The sequence below is a fragment of the Rhodnius prolixus genome, unplaced genomic scaffold (assembly GCF_049639745.1).
Source record: "Rhodnius prolixus isolate KJV_2025 unplaced genomic scaffold, Rpr scaffold_3, whole genome shotgun sequence".
Classification (NCBI taxonomy): Eukaryota; Metazoa; Arthropoda; class Insecta; order Hemiptera; family Reduviidae; genus Rhodnius; species Rhodnius prolixus.
Genome location: NW_027411603.1, coordinates 37,335,845 through 37,360,483, shown reverse-complemented (window position 1 = coordinate 37,360,483; position 24,639 = coordinate 37,335,845). Strand labels below are relative to the sequence as shown.

The 24,639-nt window shown below is 31.2% G+C and overlaps 3 long non-coding RNA genes across 3 annotated transcripts in view; 2 read left to right on the top strand and 1 right to left on the bottom strand.

The window, feature by feature from the left end:
* Positions 1 to 20,102, top strand: part of LOC141452466 (uncharacterized) — a 30,088-nt gene extending 9,986 nt beyond the window's left edge. Inside the window, exons 2-4 of the long non-coding RNA XR_012457422.1 lie at positions 15,487 to 15,644; positions 15,867 to 16,020; positions 17,782 to 20,102. This is a non-coding gene — a long non-coding RNA (uncharacterized lncRNA). The remainder of the gene's footprint in view (positions 1 to 15,486; positions 15,645 to 15,866; positions 16,021 to 17,781) is intronic.
* On the top strand, positions 3,657 to 5,818 carry LOC141453424 (uncharacterized). The gene is made up of 2 exons (XR_012457987.1): positions 3,657 to 3,936; positions 5,616 to 5,818. It is a non-coding gene; the product is annotated as an uncharacterized lncRNA (long non-coding RNA).
* LOC141452465 (uncharacterized) lies at positions 15,665 to 20,247 on the bottom strand. The gene is made up of 3 exons (XR_012457421.1): positions 19,406 to 20,247; positions 18,493 to 18,832; positions 15,665 to 17,906 (listed from the first exon to the last, which is right to left on the bottom strand). It is a non-coding gene; the product is annotated as an uncharacterized lncRNA (long non-coding RNA).
* Between the last annotated feature and the right edge of the window lie 4,392 nt (positions 20,248 to 24,639).

Sequence of the window (24,639 nt, the reverse complement as noted above, 5' to 3'; positions counted from 1 at the left end):
CGCTACTAATAATTTTTTAATAAATTATTGATTTCAAACTTTGACTAATTAAACTCCTGAATATCTGTTTATTACAAATAATTTTGTTCAATATTCTGATTGCTAATTCAAATCTCATTAAAAAAATGTGTACTTGGTCAGTACGTCCTACTGAATGGTGGGTGTTTTAAGGGAACCACAAGTATAGAGAATAGAGGCTTTTAAGAAAATTTTTGGTCAAGATTGGTAGATTTGTCAATGATTAGGGGAAGTGAGTGTTTCACAACATGTTTTACTTTATTTCTGTTTAGTAGACCAGCGCTTCATTTAAAGATTTAACATTTCTACTGTGATTATCTAATAGAGTATCAGCCAAGGTTATTAGCATGATTTTTACAAAATCAAACGAACAGATTTTAATTTCTCCTAGTCCATAAAGAATAAAATAGAGCCAATGGGAAAATAGTAGTAAAGTTGCTGCTTTCCTCGTTCTCAACACACCAATAAACCCCGCCTGAAAAAATGGGCATCTAATTTACTTTACTTTAGAGGAAAATAATGGATTCTCGTTTTAATCCAATTTCTGTAAGCGGATTTTTAAATTATAGAATAGAATAGAAAAAAAAAAATTATTCTGGGACAATTGTCCCCTAAGAATAAATAGAGGCCTTAATAGTTTGGCCTGTGATTAAAAGAAAATAAATAAATAAATAAGTATTTAGAAAAAGTGAAAATAAAAATAACAGCAGAGATTAAGGAAATAAATTAAAACAATTAGAATTTCGGAGGAAGCTGAATAGAAAGGAGATAACTGAATAGAAGGGATTTAAAGATAGATAGGGTAGGAGCATGGCGGACAGATGATGGCAAGGAGTTCCAGAGAGAGGTAGCTCGTATTAGGAAGGACTTGTCAAAGGATGAGGTACGGTGAGAGGGAATATAGAGATCGGATGAGCGAGATCTGGTATTACGGGAATGTATCGAGGATTTAAACTTAAGGAGTTTATTATTTAACTTATAATGCTTCAGTTGTGGAAGCAATGTGACGCTTGCAGTTCACTGGTGGCACTTTACTCTCGATAGCTTCTATTCCATAACAGGACTAATAAAACAAACATCTGTACCGCCACATAACATAATGCACTTTTTGAAACATTGGCTTCCTCTATATCAGTTAGTTAAATGGATACATCATAAGACAAGTTTATACTGGCGAATTCAACTATGGTAAGAGTTTTTGTATGACTTTGCCGAGGGAAACAAACACAAACCGTGATCAACTTACATCTTCCACAAAATCTTATTAATATATCAACAAAACATAATCCGATAATAATCAATACAAGGTTATACTCCTTAAAATAAAGGTAGCTCTTTATTGTCGTAAAATTACTTTACATATTATTAATTTATGAATAATGGTTTCACAATCTTCTGATATCATTCCGGTATTCATGTTTCATCAAATTTGAGAAGAATTATTACAATTATACTTCTCATTTTCTGTTTTTTAACTCGTAAACGAATTGTTTTACCAATCACAAGTGACGATTCAAGAGGAATACATTTTTAACATCAGTTGGATTCCTACCAATTACATCTCATGCTCAGATCATACTTCAGCTGAAGTTTTATTGAAGAAAATAAAATTTCAATTGTAATTGAACTAATAATGTACAATTTAATAATTTTTACCCTTTAATTGTTAAATCACAATTTTTATGATCATCAACAATTTATTTAATTCACTGCACAGATTTCAACGCCTCAAGTACTTTAAGAATAGATAGTTTTTTTGGTACAAGAAATAAATAAATAGCTACATTTTACTGAATGACTCTGATAACCGGTTTGTTATTTTCAATATAATTAAAAAAAAGGAAGGTAGCCTTGAAACAGTTAGTTCTCCTACGAAGGAGAAAGTTTTAACAACTGTAAATGTGCAGGCTACCTTGCACATTGACAAGTACGTTGTAGCAGGTGTTGGTTCAAAATTAGTCTATTAGTTGTTGCAATTTGTAGTGTGGAATAGGCCAGAATTTAAGGGTAAGAAGAGTTATGAATGTTTCAATCATTCGAAACATATGTTCCATTAGAAGTACATATACGTTTTAATCTTACGATGATATTTGTAGTAAACAAATGATTTTGAATAGGCAATAGTTGGCTACGCTTTTTCAATCTTGGTACAAATTATCAGTGACCACACCCTTTTACAATATCATTTTATTTATTTAGGGGTTTCATTAAATTCTTTTTTAATATTGTTATTATACTATTTATTATTACATATTATTCTGTTTATTAGTACATTGTCTGGAATCAACTATGTTCCTGGTACATCTTAAGTTAGTTTTTTACAATCCTTCACTTTTTTTCACGAATACAATTTTTTCTAGTAGCTAGCTATTTATTTTTCAGGGCGCAATTTAAAATAATTAATAAAGTTATTGCAGAAGAACATAACGATGCAAGCAGGAAAATATTGTTCCTAGCATCATAAAGAAAAGAGTATTAAATAGAAAGATAGAGAAAAGAATTCTTCGAACCTAATAATTTTACCATGTCCGCCATCATTAAGGGTTTGAAATTGAATATGATGTAAATAAATTTCTTTGAAAACTATATCTAAATATTAGAAAAAATTAAAGGATTGTCTAAAGTTAATGTTTGAGAGGTTGAATGAAAGTGAAGTGGCACAGGTGGAATCTGTCGAGCAAACTAGGAACTAGGAAGTATTTTGAGAGCAGTTCTAATCAGATGTGTGTTTGATGTTTCTGCAAATATTTTCAACTTGAACAAGTTATTTTGTCATGTAGTCCATCTCCTTAGCAACAGTTATTAATTGAATAATTGTATTAAAATCTATTTTGAATTTTGATATACTTTGTTCAGTTTAAATTTTTGTAATATTATTGACTACAAATGACAAGTTTCATTTTGCGCAATCTGGGACATAGAATGAGTCTTGCAATCACGTGTGAACCAGTTTACTAGGCGTTGGTCATTGCCATTGGTTTTAGTGGTCTGTATTAGATAAACATGTTCTGACAAATTTAGATCTATTCACTACATAAAAATCGTGTAAATTCTTCAGTACAAGTAAGGTATGGTGAGAAACATTTAGAAGTGTTTCCATTTCAGAAACATAGAATGATTACTGGTTATATCTTCTGAATAAATTAATTATGAGTTTTTGTACACTTTCATTACAAATTGTTTGGCTAAAGAAGATGGCCTGTTGCAGGCTATCATCGTTGACAATCCTAATTCTTCAAAGATTCTTCTCTTTGTGATACTGTGCGATATTTTTTTTTTTTTTTTTTTGTAAGACCAATTATTACACTTTGAAAATGTATTAATTCAAATACCTAATTGCATTAAGAGAATGTGTTAAAGAGTGGGCCACATGGATATTATTTTCCAAATAAATCGTGTAATAATGATGCTGGTAACAGAGGTTTGGCTGGATTCGGCAGTAGCCAACTCAGAAAAAATAGCCACCCTAAGGTATTCGTTTCCTCAGATGTTTTTATCACTGATGCCTAAATCATTACATCATTCATTATTTAAAAAAAGAACTGTTAGAAGAAATACCCATTTCTACCTCTGCGATTCTAAAAAACAAAGTGACATAAAATTGGCAGAACAAAAGCAACATTCTGTTTTAGGTTTGTATTCCTTTAATAACAATGGAGTTAGCTGTTCTTGGATTGCATTCTGATTACGCAACTGTGAACACAATGTCGCCCCCCCAAAAAAAATGAAAGTTAAATATAAACCAAATTAGAGCAAACTAATTAATTACAAGATATCACATGGATCAAAACATCAACAATGTTCCCTCGAGCTTTTAATTATGTTAATATGCTTGATCAGCGTAACTGCACTATCTTTAGAGGCAGTAGAAGATGTTTAAGTTATTGAAGACGCAATCATTTTGACGAAAATTTAACGGTAATTTTAGAAGTAACTTTCTTTGCTCACAAAACTTTGAGAAAAAATTGTAACCAAAACTCTATTCCTAAATTTTCTGAATTGAAATTTGGAATAACAATTTCTTTTTTATTGTATTTTTGGGAGGAAATTGAAAAATTTAAGTATAAATATTGATTATTATTTCCTGACAAAAATTCCCATCAAAACTAGGAAAGAGAAGTTAATCATTTTAAAAAGTTAAACACTCTGAAGTGAACGGACATTGTATAAGAACTACACATGTGAAACGTTCATTAGTCTTCTAATAACATTTCATGCCTTTCGTTTAACTGGAGAATCATTTTTTCACATAACGACAGCAATCTAGATTCAATTCGTAGTCAAAATTCTCTTAGTGCATATCCAAAATCGTTAGTAAAGTTGAGAAACAAAAGTTAATTCAAAAAACCATTTTTAAGGCAGTCTTCCTGGGTAAACGTTGATCATCTATCCATTTTAGAGCGGCTTGCTGATTGCTTGGTTTTCATAGAATCCGATCCATTTTTAGAACCGGGCATTATTCTGCTACATTATTGTAACAAGGTCATGAAGGATATCTTAGGCCTTCTAATGGGTGAAAGCAGATTTATGAAATAGATGTAACGCATGGGTGCGGGATGGCTGGGTAGGTTCTGCTTAGAAAGAAAATACATCAACACTGCCTGCACTGCGTCAATGTGAAGAGCTGTTCGGAGAAAAAAAAATCGACTCATTCGTACCTAGCCCAGGAGCCCCTCATTAGACTCCTAAGTCAGGAGGTGGTGCTCTAAAAAGAGGGACACGGAGGCGTAGCCCTTCTTGCCAATCCTCTTGGAATCTAATTTATTTATTCACTTATCTATATGAACGTGGTAGTATATTTATTTTATTTGAAAATGGAAAAATCCCAAAGTGACTCAACTGCCCAAATTGTTTTCTGACATTTGAGAGGCCTACGGTAATTGTACTTATTTTCAAGTTGAACATTATTAAGAATACCAAATAAACCAAATAGATTTCAACAAAAACGTAAACTTCATATTGTATAAGATCATTAAAACAATAATTTTCTCCAATATTTACGAATATGAAAAAACACGCATTAAAATTGAGTTTTTCTTTTTTTAATTCCGATATCAATATTACTTAGAGAGAATCACGTTTATGTTAATTTCACACGGTCCTCCGTGAAAATGTTAACGCAAGAATAAATTGGTTGCCTTGAACCCCGGATGTAATATCAGCATACACAAGAGTGTGCGTATGTTTATAAATTATTTGTACGAAGTACTTTATTTATATACTAAAGTAGGTATCAAGGATTAAATCGATTAGAGATATTATTTTTTTTAACTTCGGCACATAAATTAATTAACACCATCGAGCTAAAAGTAAAACCTCAAAGCCATCCGATAAGATAAACAAAAAACAATACTCTGAAAACAAAGAATTTTAAGAATTAATAGGTTACATTTTTTCTCAACTTACTGACTTATAAATAAGTCAATATAAAAATAAAATGACTAACTGAATGGTTAAATTTAAAGTAAAAAATAACTAAACAAAACTGAAAACCAAATACACATGCAGAAAACAAAAATAGATAAATGAGTTATGTAAAAAGATTTCACTCATTATTTTTTACTCCGGAATTTTTAATAAATAATAATTACTTTCAGTATTATACACTTGGAGAGCCAACAGATTACTGAATATATTATGAAGGGCCATCTTGACTGAGTAATTTGAAAATTCTTCAAATATTTGTTACAAACACACCAAAGGTAAGAGTTGACAAAAACCACAACTGAATCATTCCTGGTAGAATCTCCGAATCAAGTATTGAGTGATTTAAATTTTAATAATGCTGTACACAGAAAGCGCATGGTGCTTGAAAAATTTATTTCTGTAAAAATACACTTTTTATAATAATTTTTGGCATAAAAAAATTGTTTTGTAACCAAGCAAAATTAGCTTCATCCTTCTTAATTTATTTTAAAACGACTTAATCGCTAAAATTGAGAGAACCTTCTTTTTAAAATGCATACAATGATGATATCTTTTATGCAACAATTAGCAACAAAGAAGCGATTGAAGTGCACTTAACATTTCAATGATTAGCCAAAATAAAAAACTTGGTACTTGGCAAATTTATCGACTGTAAACAACGAAAAACATCATGCCATTTAGCTATACAAATAAATGTATAGCAGAAATAAGAATTAGTACGAGTAAAATTACTGGATTGATTCTTGTTAAAATACTTTTTTTTTTTGGCGAGGTCACTTTGAAAATCTAGCTAATTCAGCAGTACTGATACTCAAAAGGGATAGATAATATTACTTCGTGACAAAGTAATAAATTACTAGAGAAATTGTAATCACAGAGAATGTCCTCTAAGTAGATTCACAATGCTTTTCGATTTGAAGAAAAAGAACCTTGAGTCAAATTATTTATTAACAATCAATCTTCTTATTTGTAGAGATGTAATTTCAGGAATGATTAATATAATTAATAAAAAAATAATTCTTTTTATTTTTGATATTTGATAAGAGTTATAACAAAATCCCGCAAAAGGTTAGTTGAAAAAGCTAGGCCCCATAATTTCGAATCATACGTCCTTATTTAAGTTTTAGGATTTCTCTTTACAATGTTTAATATTGTTAAAGTAGAATTTAAGTGTAACTGTAGGAATTAACATTTCTTTAAATAAATTCAAACTCTGATTTAAAATTGAAAGGTTCACTTACATATCTATTTCCAAAATAGTTTTCAACATTCTTTGTGGAAATACTGAATGGGGAATTCATGTTGCAATTTATCTAGGAATAATCTTTGAATGGAATTATTAAGATACTTTTAGAAAGTAACTAAAGTATAGAGCATATAGAAGTAGTTTATAATTACAACTAGTGAACAAAGATGCTACTCAAAATTATCTTGAGAACTTGGAGACGCTCGTTGTTAAGGAATATTGGTCATTGTGACGTCATTTAGTGTTACACTTACATGTGTATAAGTTATGAATAGAAATATATTATAATCACATAATCTGGGAAATAATGTTGAACTATTTGTTTGTAGACTACCCAATCTGGTTGGTTATCTGGTTTCCATTTCAAGTTAAGTAACTGCTGGTATTTTAATTGTGTAACATACAAGGAGTCGTAAAAGAATACAATGTTCTGTAGTTTTATTTCTTCTATACCACAAAATAAGTGTCTCTGGAAGTCTTATTTGTTTTTCAGAACAATCCTGAAATGTTAGCGAGGTCGTTCTGCAGAGCCAAATTCCTGAATTGGCTTGCTCATTTTCCTCCTCTTCAGCATATTAATTTCGTAATTAAGAAATAAACATTACAAAAACTTTTAACACTATTTATTGTACAAAAAATATATATGAATAATTTTAGAAACACATCGTCTTTTTTCTACCAATTGTTTAAATACAATAATTAAACCATATTTAATTACAATTAAATACATTTCTATATTTCAATCTCCGCTTTAATCAGCTACTTCTCTATCTTCAGCACATTTCTCCTCGCTGTTATCCGCTACCACTCCATTGTCAGCTCATCTTCTTCATCCACTTCCTTTTCTGGTGAAATAGCACCTATTCTTGCCCTAAAAGAGTCTGTGTGCTTTTTCTTCAGTACTCCTTCAGTTCTGACTAGATGCAGTTCTCCAGTTAAGCAGCTAATCACTCCCTGTTTTCATTCTTTCCTTAATTCTTTTTTATCCAAACTTCTTATCGTTTTGTAAATTCTCTCTTACGGTAACTTAGCTCATGGTATCTTTTTAGTTTCCATATCTCATTCTCCAACGCCTTGCTCTGGCTGAACAAATTTGAAGTGCTTAAATGAATTGGTGAAATTTGAGATTGGATTTAAATAAGTAATTTTAAGAATAAAAGCCTCTCTTTGACTCATGTGATAAAATCACAAAGTTTTATGCATACGTTCTTAATGTACCTTTCTCTCTTGGGGAATGTGTTAGTCTAGGTTTTTCTGCGTTTTGATTGTTACATTCGCTCAATTAAATGCAACAGTCTTCTCACTTTACTTTTCTTTTTACGAGTATCTCTTACAAGTTGAAAGCCAATACATCAAGGTCATTTATTGTTTTATTAGTGTTACCGTCCATGACACAACAACTCTTTGACCATCAACCCGGAAACAGTATTCATAAAATTACCATAATTCATGTGCACATGATCTTCGTGATAATATGAGGGGAAAAAACTTGAAACAAAAGAATCCCTCTGATTAAAGTTGCAATTCTAAAAACTTTATAATCGGGTACATTCTCTATACCAAGATTAGAATCTGTAAAACAAATCGCAGAAAAGAAAAAGAGGACATTTAGTCCTATGTTTGTTTACTTCTGCTTACTACAGCTTACTTCTGACTTCCACTTCATCTTATCTTGAACATTTTTTTTTTAAATCAGATAGATTTTTTTTAATTTGTTCCTTCATTCATTTTTTTAAGCCCATAAATCAAAATGTCAATTCTGTTGTTGTTGTTCAATGCCAAGTGAGGAATAAGCAGACAATCGAAAGGCCCTTTTTGCTCAAAGAATGTTTTGAGTTTATTGAATGGCTCTAACGAGTTTCTTACGCTCATTGTGAATCTAAAACTTTTATTTAAAATTCTCCCCTACGAAAATTCTATTTATGGCAATTCTGGGGAAAAAAGTGAGGATTTAAAGTCTCAATTAATTGTGTTGTTGAGGTCGCACTAAATGTTTAATATTATTAAGAATTAAACATCTAAATAAAATTCCAAACTGGCTGAATAATAGTTGACCGAAGCGCCACTTTATCGAATAAACATTGTGATTTCCGATGATTTTTCTTTACCAATTCTGCGATTCAAGAAAATTTCATTATGTAAACAGCGGTAAGAAAAAGTCGTGCGAGTATTCCAGATTTTTTCAAATACAAGTAACGCCATGAATTCTAGTGATTTCAAATATGCACAAGTCAAGTGTTGCCTATTAGTAGGCTCTACATACAAATCATTTCTATTTAAAACATTTAATGATTATTGTTATAAATAAATGGTATTTGGTGGATTTAAATGTATTTGTCTGATTATCTGATTATTAGACATAATTTTGTGTGTATTTTTGTTTTGCAAGACTTTATTACCGATCCAGAAATACTGACTCTCTTCTGAAGCCAAACATTGATACCCTCGTAGAGCCTCAGTTTATCGATTAAGTCGCGATGAACTTACCTATTATAAACATTACTGTAGTCTGTAGCAAATTAGTAACAACGGATATTAAAGGTTTCTTTTCTTGTACTGAGAGTAAAGTGTGTTAAAAGGATAAAAAAAAATTAAATTTATAGGTTAAAAGTAACCAAAATCCATTACGAAATAAAATAAAAAGGGTTAGGAGTTGTAAACAGGAAACAGTAATTTAAAAAAGATTTATTTAAACTCTAACACTTAGAAATCCGAAGGGGACTAATCCTAGAGTTAGCTTGCAATGTTGTAACTACAGCATGTTATCCAGCTAGCCATGTATTCTCACCACTTACTTGCAAGATTGCTCAATAACTGTTAGCAATACACACTTTACTTTCTTTGCTACATCCTCTTCTGCTATATCCTTCAAATCATCTCAAATAATAACAAATTAGTTTAAATGGATATATTTAATCTAAAGTTTTATTGAAGAATATTTGTCAATTTGGAAAAACAAAGTTATTTTGAAGGTAATAGAGGTATGGTTGACATTTTGTACAAATAGAAAGGAAATGATATCTTCAAGTACAACAGAATCTACAAAAGATAGATACTGTCCTTGTTCCGGAATAATAGAAAATTGTGATATATTTGTAAACTACAATTTCTAACTTTTGCAATTTATGAAATTACAAACTATAGAAGAGATAGATTTTTTTAAATTTTTGTCATGTTCGACTCTGAAAGAAATAATTAGTTTCTGTAAATAATATTATTAAATAAGTATAAAACAGTATAATAACATTTAGCTCTATAATCTATAATCTTCATTCCTTAGAAAGTATATAATTACTGATAAATAATTAAAACAGGTTTATCTAGTAGCAAAAGCTGCAATAGTTGAGAATCCTTTAGAAAAATTAAACTTGGAGGAATTTCAAATTTCACTTTATGACACACAGGGCGAATGGACTAGCCATTTATTGAGGGCCTTTGCACCTGCAGGCATTCCAGCCGAACAACACTAAATGAACACAATACTACATTCTTGAAAGATTCAAAGATTGTTTTTTTCTCCCAGAACAATCTGTAATTGGATACTGTTTTCCAACAAAACAATTAGCCTTTTATCACACGAACAACCTGACAATGAAGACAAGGCTTCCTACTTGAGTAAAGAAATACACCAAGCTTTAGTACGTTGACTGTAAAAAAAAAAAGAAGAGATATTTTAATGACCATTCAAAAATTATTTCCGAAGTATCTTTAATGCATATTCAATGATTGAATTTACCCACTTAATATCCTCTTTCAATATGCCAAGTGTCCTTAATATGGTTCTTAATTAGTTACAGGTTAATCCTCAATTTCGATCAACCCACGTAAGTCACAAGTTATATGGTTAATTCACAGGAGAAAGTTCTTAGGATTAACTCTTCCAAGTTGGTAGGATCTTTTCTTCAAAATTGAAAACAGTGAAGCTGTCTGTTGGGGGATAGATCTTGACAGCAACTAAATTGGTTAGAATTTGTTAAAACAAAAGAAATATCATTTTCATCTGCCATTGTCAAAGAATTGTAGGTAAGTATAAGAATATAATCGCGGAAGTTATATTCAATGGTTGTAAAATCTATAATATTTATGGTTTATGCAATTCTTTGTTGTGCTTCGGATGAGCGAACCTGGAAAAAGGTGTTAGCTCTTTTTAAACAGTCAGGATGCTTCGTTTTTCTCCTGTTTTCACCGCCAGAACTGTTCTGGAATGTAGCAGTAGATTGTAAGAACTATTTGTTGCAAAGGAGTTCTTCGTATGGAGAGTATTGAGTATCGAGGAAATGGTCAGAAGGGCCTTACTTCATTTCATTGGCCCCGAAGTAGCTGTTGGCCAGCGGTTTGGCACATCAATGTCAGTCTTCCAGGATTGTACATCCTCCCAGAGAACGTTTTGAATGGTTTGGTTTTATTATTAGCAAGTGAAAACCTCTTCACAATATTCACAGAGCCCTTAACACGTTAGCTGGCTACGGTTTGGGAATCCGTCTTGTTATTTTTAAAAGGCTACAGAAAGTTTTGTTGTTTATTCGGTGAATTCATAAATAACAGGTATAATGGAAAAATGTTATTTTAAACCAATATGAGAATTTTTTTTAACAATGTTTTTCTTTTTCTTCTTTTTTGAATATAAATATATATCAAGAAATAAAGTGCTTCCACTAACTAAGTAAGACTAATTTCCATGTGAGGCAGAACTTTATTTGAATACTTTAATGAACAAGTGAGGAATCTCCGTTAATATGCTGTAAATAAGACTACTTTAAGACATACTTTAATAAAATCAGGTACAAGAGCAATCTATTAATCAAAAGAAAAAAACTTATTGAATAATTTTTAAAATCTTCATAAGTTAGTTGTATTTTTAAAGAGTGCACTAGTGCTTGGATTGATCTTTAATATTTCATGCTACATTTAGATAGCAGCACTTGTCAGTTTTATATTAAAACATGTTCATCTTGTTACCTAAAGAGTATTAATTTTTTTTAGAATATAGAATAATTATTGAGAACAATTCTAGCTGAAATAACTTCCGTTCATTTATAGAATCATTTTTTTTTTTTTGTACGGGACTTGCTTTGTTAATGGTAAATCCTAATTATAAGGCCAAAACATCTGTCTTGGCCAGTCACTAAATTCTTCCAATTTGAAAGAATGAAGATTTTTCCAGAAGAAATACCTCGATGAAAAGATACATTATCTAGTTTCAACAATATTTTACCAGAAATTTAGGCGCAGCGGGTGGAAACATTGGCAACTGTCCTTGAATTAACAACTTATTGGAATGTGCCCCCTAATTTGGAGCTGAACATGAGGTAGTTATGTAAGTGAAATAATTTCGAGTAATATTGCGACTTTGTATTTTCTTATTCAGTATATAAGGAAAAAAAACTAAGTTTTGATAAAAATAAAGATTATCGAACCCCTAGTTGATTCAAGGACCATCCTGAATTATATAGAATTAATCAGGCATAATCCGATTATGGGTACTTTTCAACAAAATACACGTTCCTTTTATTCGGAGTTACATTATTCCTCACACTGCTTGAAGATTTACTCCTCACAGAAAATATAACTGGACCTTATGCTTGTCATTATCTTTAAAAAAATCCACTTGGAAAGGAAAGATTAAACCTTTCTGTACAAAGTATTGGAATTCGACAACATGCTCTTGGATTATGTTAAGCAGTCGGGCATTTAAGAAATATTAATGTTTTCTGAAATTGAGACTTTTCAAAAATGTGGGTTCGATTTCTAGTATGGGCCTGAGATTTTATTTTATGAGATAATTAGAGAAATTTATAGTTAAGTAAGTTTGCTTATTTTTGGGCAGAGGCCTGTCATAGTTTCTCCAGTTTTTCTTATCCCAAGTCACGCTACATTTTGTCATCTCAAGTATTGTCTGCCTTTTCTTCTTTCTGGTACAACACTGTAACCCTCTTCGTCAATCTGTCTCACAATATGTCCTGCCCATTGCCATTTCATCTTCTTTACTGCCTCTGTATATTTTTCAACTCTCTATTCTTTATCTTGTTTCGACGGGTAAGATTTAAAACATTTGTTTCAATTTCTCTCTGGGTGTCTTGAAGACGATGGACATTTTTCTAACAGAAGGAACAAGTTAAGCCAAACAGCGGACAATGCATATTTGATAGGCTATAGTTTTGTGAAAAAGGGGCATATTGGTTTTCAAAATAATTTTCATGCTCCAGTACCTTCTGCAGGTCAGTAAAATTCTATCTTTAAATGAAACCGTTTGGCCTAAATAGCCTCTGTTACCCAATTTAATTGATTTGAATCGAGAAACAGATCATTAGTTTGTTAATTCGTAATCCTTGACTGTTTTATCTGAATTAATGGACAAGCTCGTTTTTTCCCTACTTTATTTAAATAATTTAATTTAAATATTTAAACAAAAATAATCATACTGTCTGCTATCCGCAGATGTGACAGCGAGGGGACTTATATCAGTTTAAAAAAAAAAGAAAAACAGAAGAATTCAGGGGTTCTTAAAGAGTGGATTTTCGTTGAAATATCAACATGGTAAATTTGATTGGATCGCAGAACTAGCTTCAACCAATAGAATGAGAAAGTAGAGATAGTTCAGTTAAGTTCAAGTTCAATTCTATTGTACTCAACCGCTGCCTCGGTTTAATTTTAATCTCATGGCGATAAGAACCTTTAATGAAGTGCCCTCAATTTATACCGCTCACCTTTTATAGAAAAACACACTAAAGAAAAATGTATTTTTATTAAAACTAAAATTAACAATTCGGCAATAATCTTACAGCATCAAGGTTGAGTTTAAGTCATACATATTACAGTTAATGATAGTCCTATCAAATCTAATTCAGTTTATATTAAAATACGAAATTTAAGTGATTTAAGGTTAAGTGAGGTCTACTGAAATTTAATTCCCACTTGACATTATAATTTAAGTTGCATTATAATTGGTTGCTCCGAATCCACCCAAAAGGTCAGTTGTTTTGGCGGAGGGTGCGGCTGGTTAAGGGCCTTGGCCGATCATCCCTACTACTCTTCACTATTTCTTTGGTTATTTTTAATTATCTTCTAAAACGAAATAACTATCTTCTAATTGTGAAATTCATTTTGAAATTACCCATTGAAATATCAATATCAGGTTATAGAATTTCCTTCAACTAGTCAGTGGTTTAGAATTTAATATCCAGAATTTCTCCGAGACAACAGGAGAATTTCAGTGGACCAAGAGTTTATAAGAGTTGAATTTCCTAATAATCTTCACTATTGCTTTCAATTGGGAATAACTAAACTACAAGTCTCATTAATGACTACTAGCTTTAAAGAAAAAAAATTGTAGTAAATAATATGTAGATAAATAACTTTTATATGAAACCTTTCAATTAAGGATACTTTTGGGAGTCGAGGGTAGTTAGGCTTTCAACTAAGCTTGTCTCTTTTGTATAATGGAGCTGTCTTGCCACCTGCAAAATTTTTATGAAGAATCAGATCTAACTTATAAATGTTTTTTTACTTTATTTTCTTTCACAACTGCAGTATATTTCTGCAATAAGTGAAGCTGATACAACATGACACAAGTATAAGCATGAGAAATGTGAGGGGAGAATTCACCCATTGGTGGAACTTCCAAAGTGGTATAGTTCACTATCGTCCACTGGTACTTACTTCATAGGATAGATCGCGTGGCCACCTGCGCTTCAACCGTCTTGGAGTATTTCCAGATAATGAAGTAAGTTGGAATACTAGTTGATTAGGATGTGAGATGATTGATATATGAAATTTAATGTAACGGAATCTGAAACATAAGGAACAAGGAAATCTCGGTGCAAGGTAGAGTTTGATACAAAGTAAGGAGTATTAGCAGATTCGACGGAGTGTTTTTGAATGGAAGGATTGGATTTTTATAGATATTTGAAGCTTTGGCTGAGCCCCAAAGTTTCATTCTGTATGTCCAGACAGGTTTGAGTATCATGGTGTAGGTTAGTCGTTTGTTGTTTAATGAAAGTTTAGATCGTTTGTCAAGAAGTCTAGAGTGAAGTTTGAATCGTCGAAAATGTAATTTAAATTTAAAATATTTAAAACAAAATTTTAAATAAAAAAATATATCAGTTTATTGGAAGCGCGATATTACTTGGAGATTTTTCCGAAAATCTTTGAATAGTGATTATAAATACATAAGTCAAATACTTTTATTTGAAGAAACTACTTTTTTATCAAACTTCGATTAGCAGTATTTCTGAAATAGGAGGTTAGGAGAAATAGGATATAATTTTTTTATAATATACGGTGCTATCTCTTATGAACTTTTTAAAGATGGATTAAAAGTGTACTAAAGTCGAGTTTAAATAAACATTCATGAACCGGAATAACCTTTCTTCTCATTTGATTGTTCTTTTTTTGAGATTTTCTCGAAAAATGACTTCTAGGATTTTCTATACACTTCGATCTGTAATTCTTAAACATAGATTTGGAGCATTTCAGGGAGTTGTTGTGCTAAACTTTCTTAAATGTTCCATCATAGTATAGTTTTAGAAACCGTATAATATTGGTATGAATTCAATATGTCTCGAAAATAGGAAGTATAAAGAAATATTTTAGTCAGAACTTTAAGATAACTAGCAAAGGAATACCATGGGTGTTCACAAGAGATTTTTTAAACTTCCTCTTGAATGAGTTAGAAGTTAGATTTGTGTTAGAAAACGTTAGAAGTTGCTGCAAATTATCCATATTATAACTCACACCCAAACTTATAAAGACAAATTTTAGAACGATAATAAAAACAAAAGATTTTTTTTTTTAAGGAAAAATGACCTTTTAAAGAAGAAATAGTTTGGAAATATTGTGTAATATTGGATAAGGAGAGTCTAGTGAGTCCAGGAAGAGTGAAGTTGGGGGTGACCAAGGCACGCCTGCAGCTGTCCCACAGAACTAGATTCTCCTACAACTCCGTATGAACAAGGTAGTGCTTTTATTTTATTTTTATTTTTTGGCAGGGAGTGCCGCTCAGCTAAAAGCACATTGCACAGAATATTAAACATTTATACGAATTTTGTAAATTTAGTTCAAAATGTTTTTAAAGAAAAATTAATCATTAAAAAAATAAAATTTAAAGTTTTTGAGAAATTAAATTATAAAAAACTTATTAGTTCTACTAAGTCACATTTAAATTTACTCGCATAAGTTTCAGAAAATGTATCAATAATACTGAACTTCTATGGAAACATTAGACAAGTGGTTAGTACGATGGATTTGCATGCTGAAGTTCCAGGTTAGAGACCAGCTCGCTGCACTTACGGTTTCTCGTCCTGAGAACCACGACAGCTAACTGTCCGGAGGTAGATTATTATGATTAAAGTATGATCTCAGAAAAAGACGCCTTAACTGAACACCTAGCTAAATAACTTCTTTCACTATTGCGGTTATCTTCGACAGCCCACAATATCTGGTTTATTTAATATTTTTAATTTTTCTTTTACAATCTAGTTAACAAGAGGGCACAAAAAAAAATGGTACAAATATAAAATTAATATTAAGGCGATTAAAAAGATTAAAAATACACAGATAAACAGGAACATTGTGAAAATATTATTATAATTACAGTACAATGTAATGATATGAATGAACTTCAAGCAAAACTTGCTTCATTATTAATCTCTGTTTCCTTTTTCTTTGAGAGATTTGTTACAGACGCTTATCCATTTTAAACCTAAAATGATTAAATTTAATCCATTATCAATCTGGTTAATTCCTACTACAAATCGTGACTCCATTAATTAATTAACTCAGAACAGGTGAATTTTTTTTTAGTAAAGTAATTGTTTATTTAAGCGATGGTAACAAATTTTGTGTAATAGGTATATGGTTATAAAATGTGGGTCACAGTTTATGTATATAAACTTAACAAATTACCATTTAAATTAGATGAATTACAAAATTGCATTACAAAAAAGTATGGTGCTCTTCAAGTTTTTTGGCCACTTTGCAAAAGGGGGCGCGTTATTTGTACATCTCTAACCAAATAGCTCTGCATTGTAGATCTCGAAAGTATTTTGCTAGTAGAATGGTAACTAGTTACCATTACAGGAAATTTGATAAAATAGGAGAATTGGGTTCAAGTTCACTTTCTCTATTCATTCATAGTCGTACGTCCTGCTGTGTGGGACATGTGTTGCCGTGTGGTGTGATGTTTGAACAATTTCGGTAAGTACGTTTTTAAATACCATTCCTAAAGTAGCCAAAATACCACTACTAGAAATCAAACTCAAAAGAGGTAATGGTCAACATATCATGAGGTAACTGGTCAATGACCTCGCTGATATTGAATGTTTACTAGTAGGAAGGAAGCACCTTGAACTAGGGGATAGTTTCGAAAGTTTGGAGAATGCTGCAGTAACTAATAAATTAGAGGACATATTAATTAAGACTCTTAATAATAAGAGGATCCTTACGAAATAATTTCTCAGTAACAGAGCCTCATTGAATTTTAATCTAATTATTTACTTTTATTATTTGTCAGAAATTACTTGAAATATTTTTTTGTTTAAGAGTCTTAAAGCAAAAATGTTATTTAGGTACGAGCCCAATAAAATTTAGTTTCATTAGTATAAAAGGAATAAGCTGTAAATGAAAAAGAAATACGTCAAGATTATTAGCCTTGGGGTGTTTTGAAATGTCAAAACCATAGGTGTGTTTTATACGTTAACTGTTTTGGCACGAACTGTTTTTTTTGACATAAGTGACCACTTAAGTGTGATATGGGTTGCATTGCCCCTAGGGAGCGGTTTCATCTTAAGATAACAGGCCACTTATTTATCATAGGAACACTAGGGGGTCGCAAAAATTTAAATAGATAATTTTTAACAAAAATTTCTACAGATATACTTAAAATTATTTAGTAGTTGAAATCATTTAATTTGTTTTTTATAGTTTAATTCGAGAAGCTAACAGAATTTTTAAATTTGCAAATAATTGAGTTACAATAAGAAGGAAGTTTTCCACTGGACATAATCATTAAGTAGATGTAGAATCGTTTGAGAGAACAACCTAACTGTAATGATTTAACAATTAAACCATAAATAATTATTTCCTCTTTTTAGAATACAGCAAGAAGGGACAATCACTCGTTCTCCATCAGCAGTTGTCATCTTCAGAATGTTATTTAGCTACAAATGCCATTATGCAGCAGCAAAAATGAAACTAACACCGCATCTCCTTCAGAACTCTATTAACAAAAAACAAAGTTGGGCAATTTTAGAAGGCTACGTACATCAATGTTCTCAGTTGTTGACGCGTTTTAATTTAAAAAGAATTAATAAATCTTCTGATTAGTAGTCAATGCAGATTCATTGACATGTTGAGTTATTTTTAATAATACAAAAGAAGCAAAATTCTGGTTCATTTATACTTGCTACCAAAAATGTTACAAATATCGGTAGTTTGTAATCAAATAGCTATATTTATTAAATCCATAAGTTTATGATCATTACAGTAAATTCAGCCTAACAATTGAATAAGAATAATAGGCAATATCGACAAATTCTCTTGGAAGTTTCGACATCTGATAAAATTGAGTATTTCTAGGTAATATTGATGCTTTATGCTAAATGCAATTTCAAAAAAATCTTGGCCGCTGAATGGTCATGAACAAAATTAAGATAGAAAATTTAGTTAATTGTTACTTAAAAGAAATTTAAAGAATTAAATTAACTTCAGAGATGGTCCTGCTAAAAACCCCTACAAGGATTGTCTGATCTTTTATTATTCCATCGCTTAAATTAAAAAATAAAAATAAAAAATTAGATACTAACCTCTAATAAGAGGTATTCCACTTTTTTCTCGAGGAAAATAATCAAAATCTATGGTTCTATGATCACAAGAGGGAATAACATCCTGCGCCTGAGTGTCAACGATCTGCATTTTTCGTTAAAGGTTCGTGAAGAAATGAAATGGCTAAGATGGTTCTTACAGAATTATTTCGGAAGGAACATCTGCGTGGAAGGCTAAAGACGGTGAGACGTCAAATTGTGGGGTAGGGGATTTTTGGGTGTATCCAAAGGTCGTCATAACTACGGCCTACTTTATTTAACTTGCTCCTCGTATGTTGCAATATGGTCCTTAACAGTGTATCTGATATGAGTATTTATAGGTCTGTAATAATTTTAAAAAAATAAAATAAACCCTCAAAGCAAATGCCAGAAATGGATATAGCAGTTATAATGCAATTGTAATAATATATGATAGATCTTTAGACAGGTCCTATTTGCTGGTGTAATCTCAATAGGTTCTTACTAAAATTTAAATGTCTGAAACAAGGCAATATGAAACTAATAACATTTGGATTTATCGTCCTTTATATTGTGTACTTTTTTCTTAACATTGTAAAAACAGATAAAAAGATAAAACAGATATTTACTAAAATTTGAAATTTTGTAAATATGGTACAATTTTATATTTTTCTTAGAGGAGGAAAGTTATTTAAGCTTCTTAAACAAAGTTCAACCTTCCTCTGTAACTGTACTTAATTTGCGCCAGATTCTAAATATAAATTTAAAACGAAATAAAAGTGAATATCATTTATTTTTGATGAAAGTGGGAAGGAGGAGAAGGCAAACATCTCCAGAAGTAACCTTGGCAAGAAAGTATGGCGAAGTAAAGAAGCTTGAGAAGTTACTACTGAAAAATTAGCTCAACTCTGACTACCTTATAAAAAGGTTCCTTTACCTTCGCAAAACTACAATAGGAGTGAAACTGTCGACTCAGCATGATATTTCAAATTAAAGCGAGTGTTTATATGATCTATTTCGCAATCAAATACTCCTGAATACTACTTATTTCTCGGTCTAACTTTGACAAAACTACTTGATACGCCTACCCACATTAAGTGTTTTACGTAAGACGACTCTTAGTGTCCCAAGTGTTTAACATAATATTTCAAATTCAGTGCACAAAGTACACAAAAACAGAGCTAAAAAAGTGACAATCCCACCTTGTTGATTTAAACTCCCACCAGTTATGTAGCGGGACTCAATATAAACGTAAAAAAAAGAGAAAAAGAATAACCCTTTGATTCCCCCACTAAAAGCAGTTGTTATTCTTGAGCAGACGACCTTGTGAAACTGAATACATTAATGTTGTAGACGTTTTCGGACAATAAGATCCATAGCCCTGCCCAACTTTAAAGTTTAAGGTTTCTTTTGGACACACCCTCCCCAATATAACTGGGCCAAATATTTGAAATCTTAGGACTTATTCTCTAATTTGTAAAATTTTCAAATTGTTCTTACCTCTTCGTTGCTGGACTTCAATTTTCAAATTGCTGGAGAGAAAAGATGATAGATACCATAAGTCCGAAATGCTAAGTTCAAGATTGATGCTTTAGACAGTGGGTAACTGCATGGCTATACAACAATAGCTCGATCCCGCAACAATATCTCCTTACTCAATTACCCATTTCATACACACGTTTATTTGCTCAACTTAAGACAATTAATAAATACACATTTTCATTAAAATTAAAAAATAGCACTTACAGAATAGATTTAAACAGTAACTGCCTTTTATGTGGAAATGTTCTAAAAGAGGATTTGTACTATATATTCATGGTTTGTCCTGCATATTTTAGCATCCGTGAAAAGTATAAGATCAGGGCTTCTTTCAGTTTACCTTTTGCGTTAACACAGTGCAGTAGAGCTGTAATGAAAACTGTATTCTGTTATCTGTGTGAATGTTTCTCTTTACGAGAGGAGTTAATAAGTTAAAAAATTAATTTATGTTTTGTATTTTACTTCTTTTTTAATTATTTTGGCTTTATTTATCTTTTTTACTTATTTTCAAGGACTTAAAAAATACCATGAAATACCACAAAGGAGCTATTCCTTTGAGCTTATTTCAATGACATAATTAAAAGTGTGTCTTTCAGTTTTTTTTGAGCTTATATTTGTATATATTTGTATTAATTTATGCTGTACCCAACTGTATTTAAGACAGGACGTGAGTCCTATAAATCAAATAAATACTATTACAGTAGGCAGGGCCGGATTTAGATGAAAAGAGGCCCTAGGCTATTCACTCATAAGGCCCTTTCACCTCCCATTTTTAAGTTTGTAGTTTTTGAGATATTGGAAGTTTAAGATTTCACTGTTTCAAACGAAACCAAAATTTACATGTGAAATAATACAAAAATCACTACTGTGATATATATCACAAATTTCAATGCACGCATTTGAAAACCTCTAAAAATTAAACCTTCAATATCTCTGTAACTATTCGTACTAGAAAAGTGCAATTTATGTTGCTAATAGAGAAAACATTTCTCTGTCATTCGGTACAGAAATCATTGAAATTGTACAAATAAGAGAGAAATAAGAAGGTTAGAAATTTGACGAAACCAAAATTTAACTCTAAATATCTCGTTTCTTTCTTGACAGATTTTTACGCAATTTTATACAATTATAGACAATAGTTTTCTCCATATACAGGTAAAATATAAACAAAATCTATTGAGTAGTTTTCGAGATATTTGAAGTTAAACATTTTACTGTTTGAAACGTAACCAAAATATAACTCTAAATATCTCGTTTCTTTCTTGACAGATTTTTACGAAATTTTATACAATTATAGACACAAGTTGTCTCCATATACAGGTGAAATATAAACAAAATCCATCCAGTAGTTTTTGAGATATTTGAAGTTAAACTATTTTAAACAAAACGAAAATTTAACTCTAAATATCTCGTTTCCTACTCTACAGATATTTATGTACTTTTATACAATTATAGACACAAGTTGTCTCCATATTCAAATGAAATATAAACGAAATCTATCGAGTAGTTTTTGAGATATATATGAAGTTAAATATTTCACTGTTTCAAACGAAACGAAAATTTAACTCTAAATATCTCGTTAACAACTCGACAGATTTTTACGAAATTTTATACAATTATAGACACAAGTTGTCTTCATATACAGGTGAAATATAAACGAAATCCATCGAGTAGTTTTTGAGATATTTGAAGTTAAATATTTCACTGTTTCAAACGAAACGAAAATTTAACTCTAAATATCTCGTTAACAACTCGACAGATTTTTACGAAATTTTATACAATTATAGACACAAGTTGTCTTTATATACAGGTGAAATATCAACATAGTCCATCGAGTAGTTTTTGAGATATTTGAAGTTAAAGATCAGATTTCTTTTTTGGCGAACACGGCTCCTACGATTTCTTTAAGCTCACCTCGCATACGAGATCTGTAACTTTTATCTAGAACCATTTTCCAGGGAAATTAGATTAAGGTTACTTCTGTGAAAAGAGGGTGTTTAAGACCAGGGCCGGAATTAGATGAAAAAAGGCCCTAGGCTATTCCACTTATAAGGGACCTCCCATTTTTAAGTTTGCAAATTACATGAGAAATAATAAAATACATCACTACTGTGATATATATTAATATGTTAAATGTTAATTTATATTTATGTTTTTAAAATAGTGTAATTTTAATTTTGCTATCATTTTGAATGTTGGTCCCTCTTGAGCTGAAGCCTAGTTAGCCTATAGGAAAATTCGGCCCTGACAGTAGGTCCTGCACGGATATCCACTGAACATTTATGTATAGATGCAAACTGCTTTGCAATTTATGCTGTTGCCATCAAATCTATCTATGGATAAGTAAAATAAGTGAGTTCAGTCAATCCAATAAATCATTCAATAAATTCATTTTTGAAAATAGTTCTTTTAGAATTATTATCTATTTATATTTTATTATATTTTTCGTATTGTTTGTATTTTCTCTGGAATTATAAGCAATGATGAAAGTCAGAAAATCTGCTAAGAACTTAGCATTCAAGTTTTTACAAGTAGGAGTACCAACTGTCTACACTTCTGCTTAACGTTCCTCAGTAACATCACCATTTTTAATTATTATTTTCCCGAAGTATTTGAAAAGTGGCTTAAATTTTATTAAAATAAAAAAAACGAGTTCCCCGCACTCAGATGCTCATCCAAACTGCAACATAATACCCTTCAAAACTAATTAATTTGAATCAATTGTTGAGAAAGTGCATTTTAGCAAAATTAAATTCTAAAAATTGCATTTGAGTTTGGTTGAGGCTTGGTGAGATAAACTATGTTACAATGCAGTCAGTTAAAATAATCCCAACTGGTGATTTTAAAAATGCAAGCCCAACATCTGAATGCTCAACTGGGGCACTCAAACAACATTGGTAGCTTTTTTTCCTTAAGTGAAGGACTTCTTCATCAAGTCTCTTCAACGGGGAGGCTGTTAACCTTTAATTCACTAAAAAGTAACTTTGTAACATTATAATTTTTATCAAGTTGAACCACATCTCTTACCTACATCCATACCTCCCACCATATAATGCAACTAAATGTATCTTCAAGGAATATAAAAATAATATCTTGACTTTTCTTTCTCCACTAAAACATGCCTTTTACCTTCAAAAAGTAAGAACCATGTCTAAGTTTGTTACTAGGCTATGTCTCATTTATTCTATGCACGATTTTACGCCAAATTATGAGTTAGATGTAAAGATGCAAAGGTTGCCAATCACTAAACCAATATATTAATTTATTTTTGTCCAAACAACCTAATTCCAAGTACATCGAAGAATTAGTTTCATTTTTTAATGTCGTTTTAGATTAATTTTTTTTTGTGGGTATAATTGGAGAAAAATAAATTTAATTACGTACTTCCACAGGTACATCTAGAATTTAGACTGCAACTGACAAAATGTCCGTGTGGGGTAAAATGGGACAAAATATTGGATCACATTAATAGTTTACATACATCAGAACGCTACAGAATGTGGCTATTGTGTTTAAACAAAATATAGAAAAATTAACGTTTTTTCTTCTTTCTCCTTTTGCAAAAAGAGAAATTAAGCGTTCGTTTTCATCCCATTAGGAATTAATCTTATTTTTCTTTTTAAGATTATTAAAACTGTCCGGTAGGACAGTTGTATAAGGGTTGACCATCAAAAACTGCACGAAAAAGCGTAACGTTGAAAAACACCCAACTTTGACAATTTTTTTCTCTTTTTCTATAAAAGATAAAATTCCCAAATTTTCTTTAAATCTTACTCCAAACCCTCCTTTATAACTGTAATTTTTTTGCAACCACCCAGATCTAATAGGTTTCGAGAAAAAAGTTGCCGAAAATGAGCAAAAACGGCTTTTTCAAAAAATGTTCTTGTTCTTGTTCTTCTTGTTGTTCTTCTTGTTCTTCTTGTTACCTTTTTTGTAAACAACGTAGCGCCTAAACGCGAGAACCGATTTTCATGAATGAGGTGTCATTCGATTGGGAATTTTATGTAGATGTGCCTTTTGGGGGTCTCGGCGCTGTACATCGAATGGGAGAGGAGTTAGCCCCCTTTATGTAAGGCCCCCTCCAAAATTATTATTACTAATTACTCTTTAAATCTTGTCCCGATTTTGATAAAATTTGGTAGGATGATAGGATTAGAGCTCCCCTACGTAACAATAAAGCGACGATCTGCTCTTACACTTGTTAAGGGGAAGTATAGCAATCATTTCAAATTATCGACATGTGAACCGATTTTCATGAATGGTCATTCGAATCGAAATTTTGTACAGATTTTCACTTTAAAAGTCTCGACGCTTTGCCTCATAAGGAGGGGAGTTTGCCCCACCCAAATAAGGCCCTTTCTAAAACTATTATTACCAATATTTCTACAAAGCTTAGTCCGATTTTGATAAAATTTAGCACGAAGAAGTGATTAAAGTTCCTCTACGTGGCTGTGAAGTGCCATCATGCTGTTACACCTACTAAGAGGAAGTACTACAATCGTTAAAATTAACAATGAGTGAACCGATTTACATCAATGAATTGTCGTTCGATTCAAAATCTTTGCGTTTTAGGGAGAAGTACTGTTTTTCTTGCTCCTCTTAAAAGGAAGTACTGAAATCGCAGTTTTATTT